Consider the following 20,150-nt stretch of genomic DNA (forward strand, 5'->3'; position numbering starts at 1 on the left):
CAAGGCTGCCATATATACATTACTATTCTGGCCTTCAGTTCAGTTCAGTTCAGTCACTCAGTCGTGTCTGACTGTTTGCAACCCCATGAATCACAGCATGCCAGGCCTCCCTGTCCATCACCAACTCCTAGAGTCTACTCAAACTCATGTTCATCGAGTCGGTGATGCCATCCAGCCATCTCATCCTCTGTTGTCCCCTTCTCCTCCTGCCCCCAATCCCTTCCAGCATCAGGGTCTTTTCCAATGAGTCAAAGCTTCACATGAGGTGGCCAAAGTATTTGAGTTTCAGCTTCAGCATCAGTCCTTCCAATGAACACCCAGGGCTGATCTCTAGAATGGACTGGTTGGATCTCCTTGCAGTCCAAGGGACTCTCAAGAGTCTTCTCCAACATAACAGTTCAAAAGCATCAATTCTTCGGTGCTCAGCTTTCTTCACAGTCCAACTCTCACATCCATACATACCACTGGAAAAACCATAGCCTTGACTAGATGGACCTTAGTTGGCAAAGTAATGTCTCTGCTTTTGAATATACTGTCTAGGTTGGTCATAACTTTCCTTCCAAGGAGTAAGCGTCTTTTAATTTCATGGCTGTAGTCACTATCTGCAGTGATTTTGGAGCCTCCAAAAATAAAATCTGACACTGTTTCCACTGTTTCCCCATCTATTTCCCATGAAGTGATGGGACCAGGTGCCATGATCTTCGTTTTCTGAATGTTGAGCTTTAAGCCAACTTTTTCACTTTCCTCTTTCACTTTCATCAAGAGGCTTTTTAGTTCCTCTTCACTTTCTGCCATAAGAATGGTGTCATCTGCATATCTGAGGTTATTGATATTTCTCCCAACAATCTCGATTCCAGCTTGTGCTTCTTCCAGCCCAGCGTTTCTCATGATGTAATCTGCATATAAATTAAATAAGCAGGGTGACAATATACATCCTTAACATACTCCTTTTCCTATTTGGAACCAGTCTGTTGTTCCATGTCCAGTTCTAACTGTTGTTTCCTGACCTGCATACAGATTTCTCAACAGGCAGGTAAGGGGGTCTGGTATTCCCTTCTCTTTCAGAATTTTCCGCAGTTTATTGTGATCCACACAGTCAAAGGCTTTGGCATAGTCAAGAAAGCAGAAATAGATGTTTTCTGGAACTCTCTTGCTTTTTTGATGATCCAGTGGATGTTGGCAATTTGATCTCTAGTTCTGCCTTTTCTAAAACCAGCTTGAAAATTTGGAAGTTCACAGTTCACATATTGCTGAAGCCTGGCTTGGAGAATTTTGAGCATTACTTTACTAACGTGTGAGATAAGTGCAATTGTGTGGTAGTTTGAGCATTCTTTGGCATTGCCTTTCTTAGGGATTGGAATGAAAATTGACCTTTTGCAGTCCTGTGGCCCCTGCTGAGTTTTCCAAATGTGCTGGCATATTGAGTGCAACACTTTCACAGCAGCATCTCTCAGGATTTGAAATAGCTCAACTGGAATTCCATCAGCTGCACTAGCTTTGATCGTAGTGATATTTCCTAAGGCCTATTTGACTTCACATTCCAGGATGTCTGGCTCTAGATGAGTGATCACACCATCGTGATTATCTGGGTCGTGAAGCTCTTTTTTGTACGGTTCTTCTGTGTATTCTTGCCACTTCTTCTTAATATCTTCTGCTTCTGTTAGGTTAGTGAAGATTAATAAGAGTGGCAAGAAGCTCTGAGGGCTGAGTTGGGCACCTAATCTCCACATAGTAATTATTACAGTTATTACATAAATAAAATTATAGTGTTATTCTAATCATATATTGATAAACATATATTGATTGAGTCAACACTTGAGGAAGTACTCTTTTACATTTTTAAAGTTATGATAATTATTTTTATCTTGAAACAAACAAACAAACAAACAAAGCATAATTTATTTTCTGCTCCTAGAGCAAAATCTGCTAAAACAAGAAAAGAAGTTTAGAGCATCCTGGAAAATCACCATATCCTTTCTCTCCAAGAAATCTTGTTAAACTTGTCACTGATCCATAAAACCTATGTTTGACTGTTTTCACTTTGGATTTGGAATTTGATGTGATAGTCATAATTACAATCATTCAACAGATGTAAAATTCAGTAATATAAACACAAATATAAATATTAAAACACACACAATAGGCTTCCCTTGCACAAATGGAGTGGTTATACAAATACAGGATGTGAATACCTAAACTCAGGATATTTGAATCTAAAAGATTATCTACATAAATCAAAAGCCTAAAATTTGTAATTTGCAAATTTACTTGCTAAAATCATTCTAAAAATATGAAGAGATCTTGGTCACCACTTGTCAATCTGGGAGCTTGTAATGTGAATTGAGCACATTTTTGTTGTTTTTTAAATCACTATACATCTATGAGTTTATCCTAAGGAAATAATCATGGGTTTCTGCACATATTTATCTTCAAGGATATTTAGGGAAAAAAATTTGTAATATTAATTATAAAAGCAAAATCAAACCCACTAAATATCCAACAAAAGAAATGGCTAAATATTACATATTACTGTGACAGAATAGCACGCAGTCATGAAAAATCATGCTACAAAATCACATTAGGAAAAAAGATCACCACATTTTAGTTTAAAAATCATATTATATAAGTTTGTATAGCTTGACAGTTTTTGTAAAAAAAAAATTCAAAGATTATACATCTACTATCTTGTAGGTTCATAAGTACAGTTTCTGAGCACACAAAGAAAAGCTGAAGGATAGAAAGCAAACATTCCAGTATTGCTCAACTCTGAGTGATGCAATTATGTGTGATTTTTTTTTCCTTCACTATAGACTTGAAATTTTCTACTATATGTGTTCTTTATTTTAATCAGGGGAAAAAGATTTTCAAAGCATGACATAAAACTAAAAACCATATGGTGCAGTAGTTATCTTTGGAGCATGACATTATGGGAACGTTCATCTTATACTTTTTACATTATCTATAGTTTTACATTTTTTACATATGCATGTATTATTCCAATAATCACTCAAATGTGTGCTTTTAACACAGTCAATACATGCTACTTTTTAATTTTGACAAATAAGATATTTTCTTATTTAAGGGGATTTTTTTAAAGAACATGTCTATTTATTTTAGTTTAAAAGAAGATATTTCAAGGTAAGTTGATAGATTAAGAGCAAAAACAACATAATACTCCTATTAAGTTTTCAAAGAGAACTATATAGGAAAAGTTTATATGTATCTGAATTCCAGTTTTATAATGATGAACAGTGAGCAACTTTTAATGATTACAATGCTACAGTCACAAAGTCTTATATGGAATTATTTCAGTGTATTTATAATTGCATATGAACAGCACACAGATTTATTCAAGAACATGAAAGACTGTTCCTAAGCCAGAGAAGGACAGCCATGTAGGAAGCCAGCAATTCATTTAACATGCACAGTCTGCACCAAGCAGTGCCGCCCACCCAAGTACTGCTGCCATCCCTCAGTGTCACAGTGGGCTGGCGACATGACTTAATTGCTGAGCTAAAGCTAATTATACAGCAAATGAAACAGTGAGAGAGAATTCACCCCAACCAATTAACTAAGAGTAGACATTAACTGTCTCAGAATGTCCTGCATATGCTAATTTAAACTTTATCACCCATAAAGGCATCCATACAGCCACGACATTTTTTTGTTTATTCTTTATCAAGCTTTACAATAGTAGGAAAGACCCTGATGCAGAGCATCTATCTTGCCACCATGTAGCTGGCATTCAGATTTCTCCAGCTGGCCATGAATTTCTATGTTTCATCCCAGGGTTTAAGCATTGTTGTTTAAATAATGTGAGTTACTGTATAGTAATAAGCTGATAATTGCACAATAATGCCATTAAGAAAAAATAAAAATAACAAGATAACCTGGATTCACAATACTTATATTATAACCCAGTAAGTACAATTAATTTGTGTCCCCAGATGGCTGGATTAATTAATACATCTAATCAGGAAAAATGGGCAGAAGAACTGAATACACATTTTTTCCAAGGAGGAAATGCAGATGGCCGATAGGCACATGAAAAGCTCCTCAAAATCACTAATCTTCGGGGAAATGCAAATTAAAACCACAGTGAGATACCACCTCACACCTGTCAGAATGACTACCATCAAAAAGTACATAAATAATATGTTGGCGAGGATGTGGAGAAAAGGGAAACCTCTCTACACTATTGGTGGGAATGTAAATTGGTGCAGCCACCATGGAAAACAGTATGCGGGGGCGGGCGGGGGGCGGTCTCTAAAATCTAAAAGTAGAGCTACCATATGATTCAGCAATCCCACTCCTGGGCATAGATCTGGAAAAGATGGAAATTCTAACTTGAAAAGATACACACACCCATGTTCATAGCAGCACTATTTATAATAGTCATGATATGGAAGCAACCTAAGTGCCCATCAACAGATGAATGAATGGATAAAGAAGTGGTGTACACACATACACACACACAGGAATATTACTCAGCCATAAAACAAAAAATATTTTGCCAAAATTTGCAAAATCGGAGGATGGACTTGGAAGGCACTATGCTAACTGAAATAACTCAGAGAAAGACAAATACTGTATGATATCACTTATACGTGTAATCTAAAAAAATACAACAAACTAGTGAATATAACCAAAAAGAAGCAGACTCAGAGATACAGGAAACAAACCAGTAGTTACCAGTGGTGGGGACAAGGGGAAGAATAGGGGTGGGAGACACAATAGATACAAACTCAAGGGAGTCAGAGATGACTTAGTACTGAAACAACAACAATAACAACAGGGGATCTAAGATAGGCTCAAGGATCTATTATACAACAGAGAATATAGCCAAAACTTTGTAATGACTGAAAATGGAAAGTAACCTTTAAAAATTATACACATTTTTTAAAAATTTAATAAAATATTTATAATAAGAAAAATAAAACATCTAATCAGCAATGTTTCTAAAACTAAGATTATTTAAAAAATGATTTGTTTTTTGAAATCCTTGTCTTTTCTATCCTACTATTAAATTGTTGAAATGCTCAGTTGCAGACTCCCTTGGTAGTTCACCAGGTAAAGATTTCCCCTGCAATGGAGGAGACCAGATTCAATTCCTGGGTCAAGAAGATCTGCTGGAGAAAGGAATGGCTACCCTCTCCATTATTCTTGCCTGGAGAATCCCATGGACAGAGGAACCTGGCAGGCCACAGGCCATGGGGCCACAAGGAGCATGACATGACTGAATGACAAAGCATTGCACACTAGTTGCACCTTCTCACACTAAAGAACTACAAACTATGCTTTGGAGTCTGTGTCAACATTGTATAAAACTGTTACATAACCATGGCTGCAACTCAGAGTTCTTCCTTCTGTCCTTCAAGCCTTCCTCGCAAAATGGAACACCTCCTCGTAGAAAACATGGGATCGGGTTTGTTCTCTCTTGAGCCAAAACAGCTTACTGTCTCTGAGGGAATTTTTCTCATCTATAAATTGAGGGATTTAGACTATAAAGTCCTTTTCAACTCAAGGACAAATGACAATTCTCTACTAGCAAACCTACCACAAGATTTAAGCTACAAACCACAAACTTTGCAAGTTATATCACAAAAGGCTAATTCAATAATAAAGAGTTTCAAGGAACCAATACCTAACCCCTTTCACTGACTAGAATCTCACAAAAATCCAAGTTTTGTTAAATGTATTTCTTTCAAATTTACTTAAAATGCAGCAATGCTAAATGCTATCTATAATAATAACTATTATTACTATTATCACTATATATTCTCTAAATTGTTAACTTCCATGAAAACCTAATCTGGAGCCATTATGGCTTACCTTATAATACCCATTTAATATACATCTGCAACAGTACAAAAGCAGAGTTGTTATATCCCGAAATGTGACTCTGGCCCTAAAGAAGTCCTTTCAGTTCAGTTCAGTTCAGTTCAGTTCAGTCGCTCAGTCATGTCCGACTCTTTGCGACCCCATGAATCGCAGCATGCCAGGCCTCCCTGTCCATCACCAACTCCTGGAGTTCACTCAGATTCACATCCATCGAGTCACTGATGCTATCCAGCCATCTCATCCTCTGTTGTCCCCTTGTCCTCCTGCCCCCAATCCCTCCCAGTATCAGAGTCTTTTCCAATGAGTCAACTCTTCGCATGAGGTGGCCAGAGTACTGGAGTTTCAGCTTTAGCATCATTCCTTCCAGGAAAGAAGGAATCCCAGGGTTGATCTCCTTCAGAATGGACTGGTTGGATCTCCTTGCAGTCCAAGGGACTCTCAAGAGTCTTCTCCAACACCACAGTTCAAAAGCATCAATTCTTCGGTGCTCAGCCTTCTTCACAGTCCAACTCTCACATCCATACATAACTACTGGAAAAACCATAGCCTTGACTAGACGGACCTTAGTCGGCAAAGTAATGTCTCTGTTTTGAATATGCTATCTAGGTTGGTCATAACTTTTCTTCCAAGGAGTAAGCGTCTTTTAATTTCATGGCTGCAGTCACCATCTGCAGTGATTTTGGAGCCCCCCAAAATAAAGTCTGACACTGTTTCCACTGTTTCCCCATCTATTTCCCATGAAGTGATGGGACCAGATGCCATGATCTTCGTTTTCTGAATGTTGAGCTTTAAGCCAACTTTTTCACTTTCCTCTTTCACTTTCATCAAGAGGCTTTTAGCTCCTCTTCACTTTCTGCCATAAGGGTGGTGTCATCTCTGTATCTGAGGTTATTGATATTTCTCCTGGCAATCTTGATTCCAGCTTGTGCTTCTTCCAGTCCAGCATTTCTCATGATGTACTCTGCATAGAAGTTAAATAAGCATGGTGACAATATACAGCCTTGACGCACTCCTTTTCCTATTTGGAACCAGTCTGTTGTTCCATGTCCAGTTCTAACTGTTGCTTCCTGACCTGTACTCATCTCACATGCTAGTAAAGTAATGCTCAAAATTCTCCAAGCCAGGCTTCAGTAATATGTGAACCATGAACTTCCTGATGTTCAAGCTGGTTTTAGAAAAGGCAGAGGAACCAGAGATCAAATTGCCAACATCCGCTGGATCATGGAAAAAGCAAGAGAGTTCAGAAAAACATCTACTTCTGCTTTATTGACTATGCCAAAGAAGTCCTTTAGGATCTTAAATAAATTGGTGTGCTAGCCATACCTAGTCATACATGTACATTTTATACTTCTACTCTTCTCCAAGGATGCTTAAGAAAATATTTATAAATGACTCAGAATATCCAAAAGAAATACTTCTTTTTTGGTCCCATCACTTCATGGCAAATAGATGGGGAAACAATGGAAACAGTGACAGACTTTGTTTTCTTGGGCTTCAAAATCACTGCAGATGATGACTGTAGCCATGAAATTAAAAGACACTTGTTCTTTAGAAAAAAAGCTATGACAAACTTAGACAGCATATTAAAAAGCAGAGACATTACTTTGCCAACAAAGGTCCATCTAGTCAAAGCTACAGTTTTTCCAGTAGTCATGTATGGATGTGAGAGTTGGACTATAAAGAAAGCTGAGCACTGAAGAATTGATGCTTTTAAAGTGCGGTGTTGGAGAAGACTCTTGAGAGTCCCTTGGACTGCAAGGTGATCCAACCAGCCAATCCTATAGGAAATCAACCCTGAATATTCATTGGAAGGACTGATTCTGAAGCTGAAACTCCAATACTTCGGCCACCTGATGCAAAGAGCTTGCTCATTAGAAAAGACCCTGATGCTGGGAAAGATTGAAGGCAGGAGAAGGGGATGACAGAGGATGAGATGGTTGGATGATATCACCAAGACAATGGACCTGAGTTTGAGCAAGCTCCGGGAGATGGTGAAGGACAGGGAGGCCTGGCGTGCTGTAGTCCATGGGGTCGCAAACAACTGGACACAACTGAGTGACTAACAACAACAAACGGAGCTTTATGTATATGCTATGTATGCACAGACATACACACATACTGGATTAGCGAAATCCTGAATTGATAATCTGGAAGTGAAAAAGCTACTTTCAGTTTTACCACAAATTTAGCCAGATAATTTCTGCATCTTTGTATAATAATTCATTTTTAAAGGGGATCTTCTGAAATTCCCTGAGTATGTCTAAGGATGATAAGGAGAAATCAATTATAGGAATCTCCTGCAATTCATAGGGCAACTGTTCGAGAAAACTCTAAAAAAGGCCTGGGAGATGAGAGGATAAATGTCCTTCTCCAGATCTCCTTTCACACAGGCTCAGGTCTCATCCCACCAGACAGGCCTGGGTGCAGCATACAACACACACCAGGACACAACAGAGGGAAGCACAGAAAGATATCTTTCCTTCCCTGACTTCTTCCTGATGTCCAGGGAAGAGGACAGGGACAACAATGGGCTACATGGAGAGGCTCAACTTCTCAGTCTCCCCATAGTCCAAATGTCTTAATTTGGGAGCAAAGAAACACAGTCTCTACATCCATTCCAATCTATCTCCACTCTCCTCCACTCCATTATTTCTGTCAGTAGAATTTATGCCATGGATTAAAGTAAAAATTGTCACCATGATGAGTTCAATGGGCTTATGATTTATAATCAAAATTATAAATCACAAACTTTTAAACTATAGATGTTTACATAGCTAAGCAGCATAAAGAATACTAGTGAAAGTCACTCAGTCGTGTCCGACTCTTTATGACCCCATGGACTATACAGTCCAGGGAATTCTCCAGGCCAGAATACTGGAGTAGGTAGCCTTTCCCTTCTCCAGGGGATCTTCCTAACCCAGGGATCGATCCCAGGTCTCCCACATTGCAGGTGGATTCTTTACCAGCTGAGCCACAGGGAAGCCCAAAGAATACTAGTCATTATAAATATTAAAGGATAGAAAATATTTGAATAAATTTGTCATACATTTTAGAGTAATTATTGCCATCATTATTCTTCATAAAAATCCTCAGGAAGGGATAAGAATTATTCTAACCTATATCAGCATACCACTGGCATCACCTTCACCAAGGGATACTTTTCAAATGTTCATTTTCTTGGAATTAAGCTAGGAAGAATGAACTATGGTTAAAATCATTAATAACCCAAATTGTTATATCACCTTCATGCTGCTGCTGCTGCTGCTAAGTCACTTCAGTCGTGTCCGACTCTGTGCGACCCCATAGACAGCAGCCCACCAGGCTCCTCCATCCCTGGGATTCTCCAAGCAAGAATACTGGAGTGGGTGGCCATTTCCTTCTCCAATATCAGCTTCATAGTTAAGCTATAATATTGATTAATTTCAAACAATTCTATCAAGTTGTACAACTGTACCAAAAAGAGTACAAATGCAAACAGAGCATTATTCACCATAGCCTCACTACTCACTGGAAACAAACATGTGAGTTAAGTACAGCTCATTGTCTTAGGGAGAGCCAGATTTCCAAATTTTGAAAGGTCATATATAGAACACCATTACTTATTTATTACCTAGTGATGGTTTCCTTAACTTTACTGGATAGCATTACAAAGGTTTAATGGGGTTAATCTCTCAAAGCCTTATTAAAACAAAAGCCATTACTCTAAGCCATTATTTGAAGTCTCAGTGTACCTAATGGCTTTTCTTTCATATGTTAACAGTCAGGCCTGGCTATCCACAATATACCAACCACATTACCTTCTGTCAGACTAGTTCATTGTGTATATATGGAAGGAGTCCATAAACAGTCTGGGTGTGGTACTTTTCCTAGCTGTCAAAGCACTACTCATGAGGGAACAAAGATCAGCCATCTGAACTAGATATATTAGAATAACTGTATATAGGAAACACATAACAATATCTACTTATAAAACCATTAGCGTGTAAATGCATAGAAAAACTAGTTTAAAGTAACTAGTGTGATTTTTTCCTTAATTTCAGAAGGATTAAGGTAAAAATTCCAATCCAGTAATCTGCTGACAAGAATTTTAACTATACTTTTCCCACAGTGCTTTGAAACAATGCTTTTTTTAAAATTTAATATCCTAAAGGAAGGATACCTACATGAGATGGAAAATTAAGTCTGAAGTTAGCTTCTGACTAATTTCGGGAAGCTGAGAAAGTATGTTTTTTCTTTTTTAATTTGCTTAACAGACATTTGTATAGAGCTTATTATGTGCCAGACACTGTTCTATATATTTTACAAATATTAGCTCATTTAATCCTCATAGTTACCCTATAGAGTACTACCACTGTTCCCACTTTACAGATGAGGAAATGGGCACAGAGAAGTTAAATGACTCACTCAAAGTCATACAAGTAATCAGTGGTAGAATCCAAATTTAAGCCTGGTAGTCTAGATCTGGGTTTTGTGCCCTAAACACTAACACACTACCCACTTCCTCCATAATATATCTCCTGTCTTCATGAGGACCAGCGACGTTTCGCTGCTTTGGGTAGTCTTATGTCCCAAGGTTCTTTTTGCTAGGATTGTATATTTTGCCCTCAAAATACATGTTATATAATATAATCTGTATTTTCACTTAGTTTTCCATTTCAGAACATCCAGCACTATCTCATTCATTTAAAATACTGAAATAGTCAACATAATACAAGCCATTTATGACAAATCCACAGCCAACATAATACTCAACTGTGAAAAGCCAAAAGCCTTCCCACTAAATTCTGAAACAAGACAAGGATATCTACCATCAACACTTTTATTCAATACAGTACTGAAAAATCCAAGCCATAGCAATCAGATAAGAAAAAGAAATAAGAAGTACCCAAACTGGAAGAGAACAGGATGCAGATGGGTTGCTACTCTATATGGAAAACCCTAAAGACTCCACACAAAAGCTATTAGAATAAATGAATTCAGCAAGGTAACAGGATACAAAGTTAATAAACATATATTTGTTGCATTTCTTTACACTAAGTAAAATATCAGAAAGAGAAAGTTTTAAAAATCTCATTTAAAACTGCATCAAAAAAATAAAATATCTAGGAATAAACCTAACCAAAGAGATGAAAGACCTATATGCTGAAAACTATCTAACAGTGATAAAGGAAACTGAAGGTGATTCAAAGAAATGGAAAGATATCCCATCCTCTTGAATTGGAAGAAGCCATATTCTAATCTATGGTCATACCACCCTGAACGAGTCTCATTTTGTGTGATGTAAGAAGCTAAGCAGGATTGAACCTGCATAGTACTTGGATGGGAGAATCAATAGTCTTAAAATGGCCATGCTATCCAAAGCAATTTACAAATTTAAAATCATCCTTGTTAAATTTGTTGTTCAGTCACTCAGTTGTGTCTGACTCTTTGCAACACCATGGACTGCAGCATGCCAGGCCTCCCTGTCCTTCAACATCTCCCAGAGCTTGCTCAGTCTCAAGTCCACTGAATTGGTGATGCTATCCAACCATCTTATCCTCTGTTGTCCCCTTCTCCTCTTGCCTTCTTTCTTTCCCAGCATCAGGGTCTTTTCCAGGAAACTGGCTCTTCAAATCAGGTAGCCAAAGTATTGGAGCTTCAGCTTCAGCATCAGTCATTCTAATGAATATTCAGGGTTGATTTCCTATAGGATTGACTGATTTGATCTCCTTGTAGTCCAAGGGAATCTTCTCCAACAACACAGTTCAAAAGCATCAATTCTTCAGCGCTCAGCCTTCTTTATGGTCCAACTCTTACATCCATACGTGACTACTGGGAAAACCATAGGTTTGACTATACAGACCTTTGTTGGCTAAGTAATGTCAGCAAAGTTTTATAATATGCTGTTTACATTTGCCATAGCTTTTCTTCCAAGGAGCAAGAGTCTTTTAATTTCATGGCTGCAGTCACCATCCCCACTGATCTTGGAACCCAAGAAAATAAAGTCTTTCACTGTTTCCATTGTTTCCCCATCTAACTGCCATGAAGTGATGAGACCAGATGCCATGATCTTAGTTTTTGAATGTTGAGTTAAATTACCCTTGACATTTTTCACAAAACTAGAATAAATAATCCTAAAACATATACAGAACCAAACCATAGAAGATTCAGAATTGCCAAAGCAATTCTGAGGAAAGAGAACAAAGATGAAGATATAACCCTCCCAGACTCCAGATAATACTACAAAGGTATAATAATCAAAGTAGCATGGCACTGACACAAAAACAGATACATCAATAGAACAGAATAGAGAGCCCAGAAATAAACCCACACATCCATGGTTAATTAATCTTTGACAAAGGAGGCAAGAATATACAATGGAGAAAAGACTTATCTCTTTAGCAAGTGGCACGGGAAAAGCCAGACAGCTAAATGTAAACCAATGAAGTTAGAACATTCCCTCACACCAAAGACAAAAAAAAAAAAAAAAAAACCAACTCAAAATCACTTAACAACCTTAATAAGACAAGACATGACATCATGAAACTTCTAAAAAAGGACATAAGCAAAACATTCTGACAAAATTGTGTCAATGTTTTCTTAGGTCTGTGTCCCAAGACAATAGAAATAACAGAAAAAAGTAAAAAATTGGATCTAATCAAACTTAAAAACTTCTGCACACAAAGGAAACCATTAACAAAACAAAAAGAAAACCTACGGTATGGGAAAAAATATTTTTAAGTGATGTGACTGACAAGGGGTTAATATCTAAAATACAACCACAGCTCATATAGCTTAATATTTAAGGAAAAAAAATCCAATAAAAAACGAGTAGAAGACCTAAACAGACATTTCTCCAAAGGAGATACACAAATGGCCAACAGGCACATGAAAAGATGCCTAAGATCACTAATTATAAGAGAAAGGCAAATCAAAATCACAATGACTTATCACCTCACATTGGTCAGAATGACCATCATTTAAAAGTCTGTAAATAATCAATGCTGAAGAAGATGTGGAGAAAAGGAAACTCTCCTACACTGTTGATGGAAATGTAAATTTGTCTAGCCACTACAGAAAACAGTATGGAGGTTCCTTCAAAAACTGAAAATAGAGATAACATATGATTCAGCAATCCCACTCTTGGGCATAGATCCACAAGAGATGAAAACTAGCTTGAAAAGATACGTGCATCCAGTGTTCACAGCAGCACTATTTACAAGATCAGAGATATGGAAGGAACTTAAATGTCCATCAACAGATGAATGGATACGGATGTGCTGTGCTCTGTGTGTATGTGAGTGTGTATACTCAGCCATAAAAAAGACGGAAATATTGCCACTTGCAGCAATACAGACAGACCTAGAGAGTATCATACTAAGTGAAGTCAGACAGAAACACAAATATATTTATATGATATCACTTATATATGGCATCTAAAAAATAATACAAGTGAATCTATTTACAAAACAGAAGTAGGCTCACAGAAATAGAAGCACAAAAAATAAACTTTCAGTTACCAAAGCGGAAAAGGCAGGGAAGGATTAATTAGGAGTATGGGATTAACAGATACACACTGCTACGTATAAAATAGATAAGCAACAAGGATGTGGTGTACAGCACAGGTGTGTGTGTGTGTGTGTGTGTGTGTGTGTGTGTGTGTGTGTTAATCATTCAGTCTGGTCCAACTTTTTGTGACCCCATGAACTATAGCCCACCAGGCTCTTCTGTCCATGGAATTCTCCAGGCAAGAATACTAGAGTGGATAACCTTTCCATTCTCCAGGGGATCTTCCTGACCCAGGGATCAAAGCTGGGTCTCCAGCATTGCAGGCAGGTTCTTTACTGTCTGAGCCACCAGGGAGGCCCCATAGCACAGGTAACTATATTCAATATCTTGTAATAACCTCTAATGGAAAAGAAACTGTATACATATATATGTATAACTGAATCACATAGCTATATACCTGAAATTAACACAGTATATTGATAGTAAATCAGCTGTACTTCAATTTTAAAATAAATAAGCAAAATTAAATGCTGCAACAGCACTACATTGTGTGAAGGCCTCAGGGTGTGGTTAAGTATCCTATTGATTTCTCTGATTTTTATTTATTGAGTTTCTTTTGTTCTTTTTCTGGGTCTTATTCTAGTAACTTCCTTAAAACCCCACCCCTTTTCAGTCCTATTCTTCAAAGACTGAGGCTCAGTCTCAATGCTCCCTGGCGGGGGTTCTAGCATAGTCTGCCTGGACTTCTGAGAACTGTAAGCCTTAAATTTTGAGTTACTGTGCTCCCATTTGCTTTGTCTCAAATTCCCTTTCACAGTGGCCTACCCTGTGCCCTCACTGCCTGAGCACCTCTTTGGTCTCTTGACCACTTCACTTCACTTCCTTCATCCACACCTGAAGCTGGCCAGTTGCAGTGGCTGCATCTCTTTTCCCATTTTGGCACCTGTCTGCCTGCCTTGCTCAGATAGAAAGAATAGCTCTGCCTAGCCAGATGCCAGTGACAAATCAAGCTCAATCAATAGATGGTAATTAAACGTCTGCTTCAAAAGCCCAGCAGAGGTTGTCAATGGGATTTCTCAGTGGATCCCTGCTGCTAAACAAGGATGTAATTTTATATTTAGTTTTAAAACTTGAACTTTCTCCAATAGAATTCCTAGAGAAAACAATCAAGAGTGAATAAAAGCAATAGTAAGAATTGTTTTATGGCAAAAAAAGGCAATAAGAGAGGATTTGGCATTTCCACAATCAAAATACCTATCACTAGGTAGACGGTGACTAATCTTCATTACTAGGTAAGCTAAACAGAAACAATAACTAAACAGTAATATAGGTCACTTTCAAATATAATCTATTCTCTTGGGTTTTCCTTCAGTCTAGGATCTTTAAGCAAGCTATTTAAAAGATATAATATTGCAGAATGACACCATTGAGGGGAATAGGATGAAGCGTGAGAGACAAGGATGACTTTAAAGGCTTTAAGTGGGAAAGGCCTCACTGATCTATACCATATTTCTTACAAAAATGCGTTAATATGAATATACTATTCTCCAGCATATCCAATTCATATCACTGTCCCAAATAATTATTTCTTTAGGAAATGCAAAGTCGAAAACAAAATGTTTCCCATTAAGTGGGAACTACTCTGCTAATGCCATTAGTACATATGTTCTCATTTTAAAAATAAGAGGTTGCTGAATTAGTCACTTAGGTATATTGAACAAACTGTGGAAAGGTATTAACCTGCTGGAAAACCCTCACCCCTCACTCTCACATATCCACTGGAGATTTCCAGTTAGGTCTAATGATCAGTAATAACCACAGCCATGCAGACCATCAGGAGTTTCTGATTTACCTAAAGTGGAAAATTGTTGCCAATGAAAAGTAAATGGATCACAAAGTATAGTATGTTCTGCCTCTAATGCCTCTTTCACAGGCTAACCTGACATCTGAAGAGCATGATATTTCATGTAGCTTGTTCAATGATAACTTTTTAAAGATCTTATTGCCAGATTTTCACCCAACTGGTGTGCTGACTGGATTACAGAACTCCTAGCCCAGAGCCACCTTGTCTTGTTTACCCACATGTACCATTCAAATATCATTACATTCTGTGCTTGTCACAATATGGAAAACAATGAGAAGGCCTAAATTAATCTTTGTTTTCCAGTGCTTATTTTCACATATTCCACTTTATCATATGGTGTCTTTAAAGAATGATAACATTTTTGAGCTGGAAAAGACCTCAAATTACCTCTTCCTAAATGGAACTTTTTCAAATATAAGTTCCATAGACTATTAAGAGATGTTAGTTTAATTGGGGGAGAGGCAATTTGAGAAACACTGGGTTAAAGAAGAATTTGTTTGTGCAGGATGTCTGAAAAGCTTCCATATGCTGAATACCTGTAATTCTCTAGAAGAGGAGTATAATAAACAATTTATCTTTACTAAAGAGTGGAGTCCTAAAAATATCTTTTTTTTCCAACTGTGGTAAGATATGCATAACAAAAATTTATCATCTTAATCATTTTTAAGGATATGTTCAATATATTAAGTATATTTAGATTGTTGTGCAATCTCCAGAACTTTTCATCTTGCAAAACTGAAACTCTATACCCATTAAACCACAACTCTCCATTTCCCCCTCTCCTCCATCCCTGCAAAAATAATTCTGCAGAGATAGGAAGGATAAACTATTTTCCTTTTGGATCTCTAAGTTTTTAGCATTCATCCATATGCTACTGCTAACTTTCTAAGCTTTAGAAATTACTGGCATATTTTCAAATACCATAATGATGATTTCTGGCCTTTATTTTAACTGTGCCTAAACAGCTGGCTTGAAGCAGCTGGCAACCCAAGAGTGAAATAAAACAGAACAAAGCTAAGCGCCTCTTTGACTAGCATCAGGTGCCAGGGCAAGATCAGCTTTGGTTCCACTTGGCCTTTATTATAACCTGTCTCAAAAGATCCCTTCTCAGAATATCTGCATCAGTATGTTCATCCTGGCACCAGGTACTGGGTATTCATTCTCCCCCCAGCTGCTCTCTGCTTCACATCCTCTAAAATCATGGTTCCCCATGCCAAGATGAAATGCAAAAGGGTACATTAGTCAAAGACTCAGGGAATGAGTACCACGTAAGGTGAGAGGCATGTGCCATGAATATTAATGTAACCTAAGCAATTATAATCACTACAATGGGAGCTGGCACACATTAGACACTGACTGCACGGAAGAGGGAGAAGGCAATGGCACCCCACTCCAGTGCTCTTCCCTGGAAAATCCCATGGACGATGGTAGGCTGCAGTCCACGGGGTTGCTAAGAGTCGGGCAGGACTGAGAGACTTCACTTTCATTTTTCACTTTCATGCATTGGCGAAGGAAATGGCAACCCACTCCAGTATTCTTGCCTGGAGAATCCCAGGGACGGGGGAGCCTGGTGGGCTGCCGTCTATGGGGTCGCACAGAGTCGGACATGACTGAAGCGACTTAGCAGCAGCAGCAGCAGCAGCACAGAAGAGGCAGCAGTTAACTTCAGTGAAGTTTAGGAAGCTCTGCTTGAGTCACTCAGAGGAAGCCTTCATTTTTCCAACTGAGTAACAATGCTAGATTCTCAGCTCCCCAAGACAGCCAATTATTTTCAGGAACATTGCCAAATTCTCAAAATAAGTTTGAATTTGCGTTAATTGATGATACGTGACATACTACAGATGGGCGGTAGTAAAGTAGAAAAACCATAAGACCAAACAGTTTGTGTGATAGTTAAAATCATTCTTGCAGTTGCTGCTGCTGCTGCTGCTGCGTCGCTTCAGTCGTGTCCGACTCTGTGCGACCCCATAGACGGCAGCCCATCAGGCTCCCCAGTCCCTGGGATTCTCCAGGCAAGAACACTGGAGTGGGTTGCCATTTCCTTCTCCAATGCATGAAAGTGAAAAGTGAAAGTGAAGACGCTCAGTCATATCCAACTCTTAGAGACCCCATGGACTGCAGCCTACCAGGCTCCTCCATCCATGAGATTTTCCAGGCAAGAGTACTGGAGTGGGGTGCCATTGCCTTCTCCACTTGCAGTTGCTGGTTGATTTATAAACAACCTACTCTAACAATATTTCAATAAGTGGGATAAAATAATAGTAGTAATAAAAACAATTTAGTACTGGATTGGAGACATCACCCACTTGGAGGCAGAGAAAAAAAATGTTTTCTATAAAAGGAAAAGATAACAAAAAAAGAAAAAGAAGGAATAAAAAGATATTCACACTTAAAAAGTGTATTTGGGGAAGGAATAGCAACTTACTTAAATGGGACCAGTGTCTTAAACTGTGAAACTCATGATAATATATGATGTTGTCTTTCCCTCTTTACAGGATAAATGAGACTTCAAAAGAGGACTAAGCTATCAGACCTGCTAAATGTTTCTAAAAACAAAACAAAAACATTAATTTATAAGAATGAAACAGAAAATAAAGCAGCTTTACCAGCTTCAAGAAAATACTCCAAAAACTGTATCCCAGCTCAGCCAACATCATGTCAATAAATATCTGTTGGATTGAAGGACCTAAGCTACTCCATTTTGTTAAAGACTCCATTTTGTAAAAATTCCCCGAAAAGAGATTGGGCATAACAGGATGCTAAATGAAATGTCACTGGGTAGAGTTGAAGGAAATTTAAGAGAATGGATCAGAAGCCTCCTTGCTAATACAGTTGAAGAAAAGCTCTGTAAGGGTAATACTGAATCATCTGTTATGGGTCTGACAAAGAGTCTCTCTTAGATCAACCTAACCTTTAAACAGGCTCCTCTGAATATTTCTCCCAACTAGGCCTTGTCTCTTAGACTGGCATGTTTGTCTTTGCATCACCTAACTTTAGCGAGAATCTTATTAAAAAGGTTTAGCCAGAATCTCCCACCCTTGATATCTGATCACCCTTAATATTTAACCAAATTTCTTACCTCCCCCATCCCCCAAAACAATAAGTGATCACTCTGGTCAGTCTTCAGCAAGAATTCTTTTAGAATCCTTTACAGCAGTTTAGCAAAGAACTACCCTACCCTCTTATTAATTTTCTACCCACCAATCCCCACCTCCACCCTGTTCCTTGACAATGAACCCCCACTTTTCCCTGTTCTGTTCAGAATCAATCCCAGTTCTATACTGAGATGTCTTTCTCCCTACTGCAACAGTCCGTGTTTTTACTGCTTTAAATATTGTCCGTCCAGCTCTGGTTCTCTCTGAGAGGCCTTAGTCCTTGTTCCACTCTGGAAAAGTTTGGCAATTCTTCAAAATGTTAAACACAGACTTACCACAAGACCTAGCAGTTCCACTCCTAGGCATATACCCATAGGAACTGAAAAGATATGTCCTTGTAAAAATTTGTACATAAATACCCACAGCAGTATTATTTTTAAAGCCAGAAACTAGAAGCAACCTGTATCCCCCAAGTGCCCAGTGGCTGGCAAATTGGAAGGACTTCCTGACTGTTAGTAATTACTAAGTAACTATAAAAGCAAAGCATAAATACTGGAGAGGGAAGGAATATAAATAAAACAAGAGGGCTTAGGTTGGGAAGCTATAGAAGGTATCATTTCAGAAAATGACATTTGGGCTAAAATGTGAAGTATCAGCTAAAGGCAGAAAGATTTAAAGAAAAACAGACAAAGGAAAATACAACTACAAAGGTCCTGAGGCAAGGAAGAGCGTGAGGCCTTCCAAGAACTCTGTGTGATCAGCTGATGCTTAAGTGAGGGAGAGATAAGCAGAAGCCAGAATGTGCCAGGTCTTACAGACAAAAATAATATTTTGGATTTTATTCTATGTACAATGGAAAATCACTGAAGGCTTTTAAGCAGAAGTATGACATGATCCAAATTACATTTCCAAAGATCCCTGGCTGCTATGAGGGAAAGAAGGCTACTGGTGTGCTCCAGGGAAGGGATAAGGTGACCTGTATTCCACTGTGGTAGAGATTCTAATAGCCTTGGCCAGGCTGAGACATACAGAAATGAAACAAGGATCTGCACCAGAATCCCTTCCATTCAGTGCTACCCATGCAGCCGGCACTGAACAGAACACCAAAGGAAAAGTGAACATTATGTAAAGAAAGCACACCATATCTACTTGAACCAAAAGCCCTCAAATTCCTAGTTCCACTGCCAAACAGCGATACAATCTTGGCAGACTTCCTCCTCAATTCCTTCAGTTCAGTTCAGATTCAGTTCAGTCACTTAGTTGTGTCTGACTCTTTGCAATCCCATGGACTGCAGCACGCCAGGCTTCCCTGTCCATCATCAACTCCCGAAGCTTATTCAAACTCATGTCCATCAAGTCAGTGATGTCATCCATCTATCTCATCCTCTGTTATCCCCTTCTTCTCTGGCCTTCAATCTTCCCAGCATCAGGGTTTTTTCTAACAAAGTCAGTTCTTCAAATCCGGTGGCCAAAGTATTAGAGTTTCAGCTTCAGCATCCGTCCTTCCAATAAATATTCAGCATTGATTTCCTTTAGGATTGACTGGTTTGATCTCCTTGTTATCCAAGGGACTTTCAAGAGTCTTCTCCAACACCACAGTTCAAAAGCATCAATTCTTCTGCACTCAGCTTTCTTTATGTTCCAACTCTCACATCCATACATGACTACTGGAAAACCATAGCCTTGACTAGACGGACCTTTGTTGGCAAAGTAATATCTCTGCTTTTTACTTTGCTGTCTAGGTTGGTCACAGCTTTTCTTCCAAGGAGCAAGTGTCTTTTAATTTTGTGGCTTATCAGAATAATCAGAATAACAGTTTTACCTCACAGGTAGACTTAAGGTACTCTAAGACTTAATTGACT

The 20,150-nt window shown here is 38.4% G+C and overlaps 1 protein-coding gene across 20 annotated transcripts in view; it reads right to left on the reverse strand.

Moving 5' to 3' along the window:
• Positions 1–20,150, reverse strand: part of ST7 (suppression of tumorigenicity 7) — a 273,040-nt gene that overhangs the window by 139,812 nt on the left and 113,078 nt on the right.

The sequence above is a fragment of the Ovis aries genome, chromosome 4 (assembly GCF_016772045.2).
Source record: "Ovis aries strain OAR_USU_Benz2616 breed Rambouillet chromosome 4, ARS-UI_Ramb_v3.0, whole genome shotgun sequence".
NCBI lineage: Eukaryota > Metazoa > Chordata > Mammalia > Artiodactyla > Bovidae > Ovis > Ovis aries.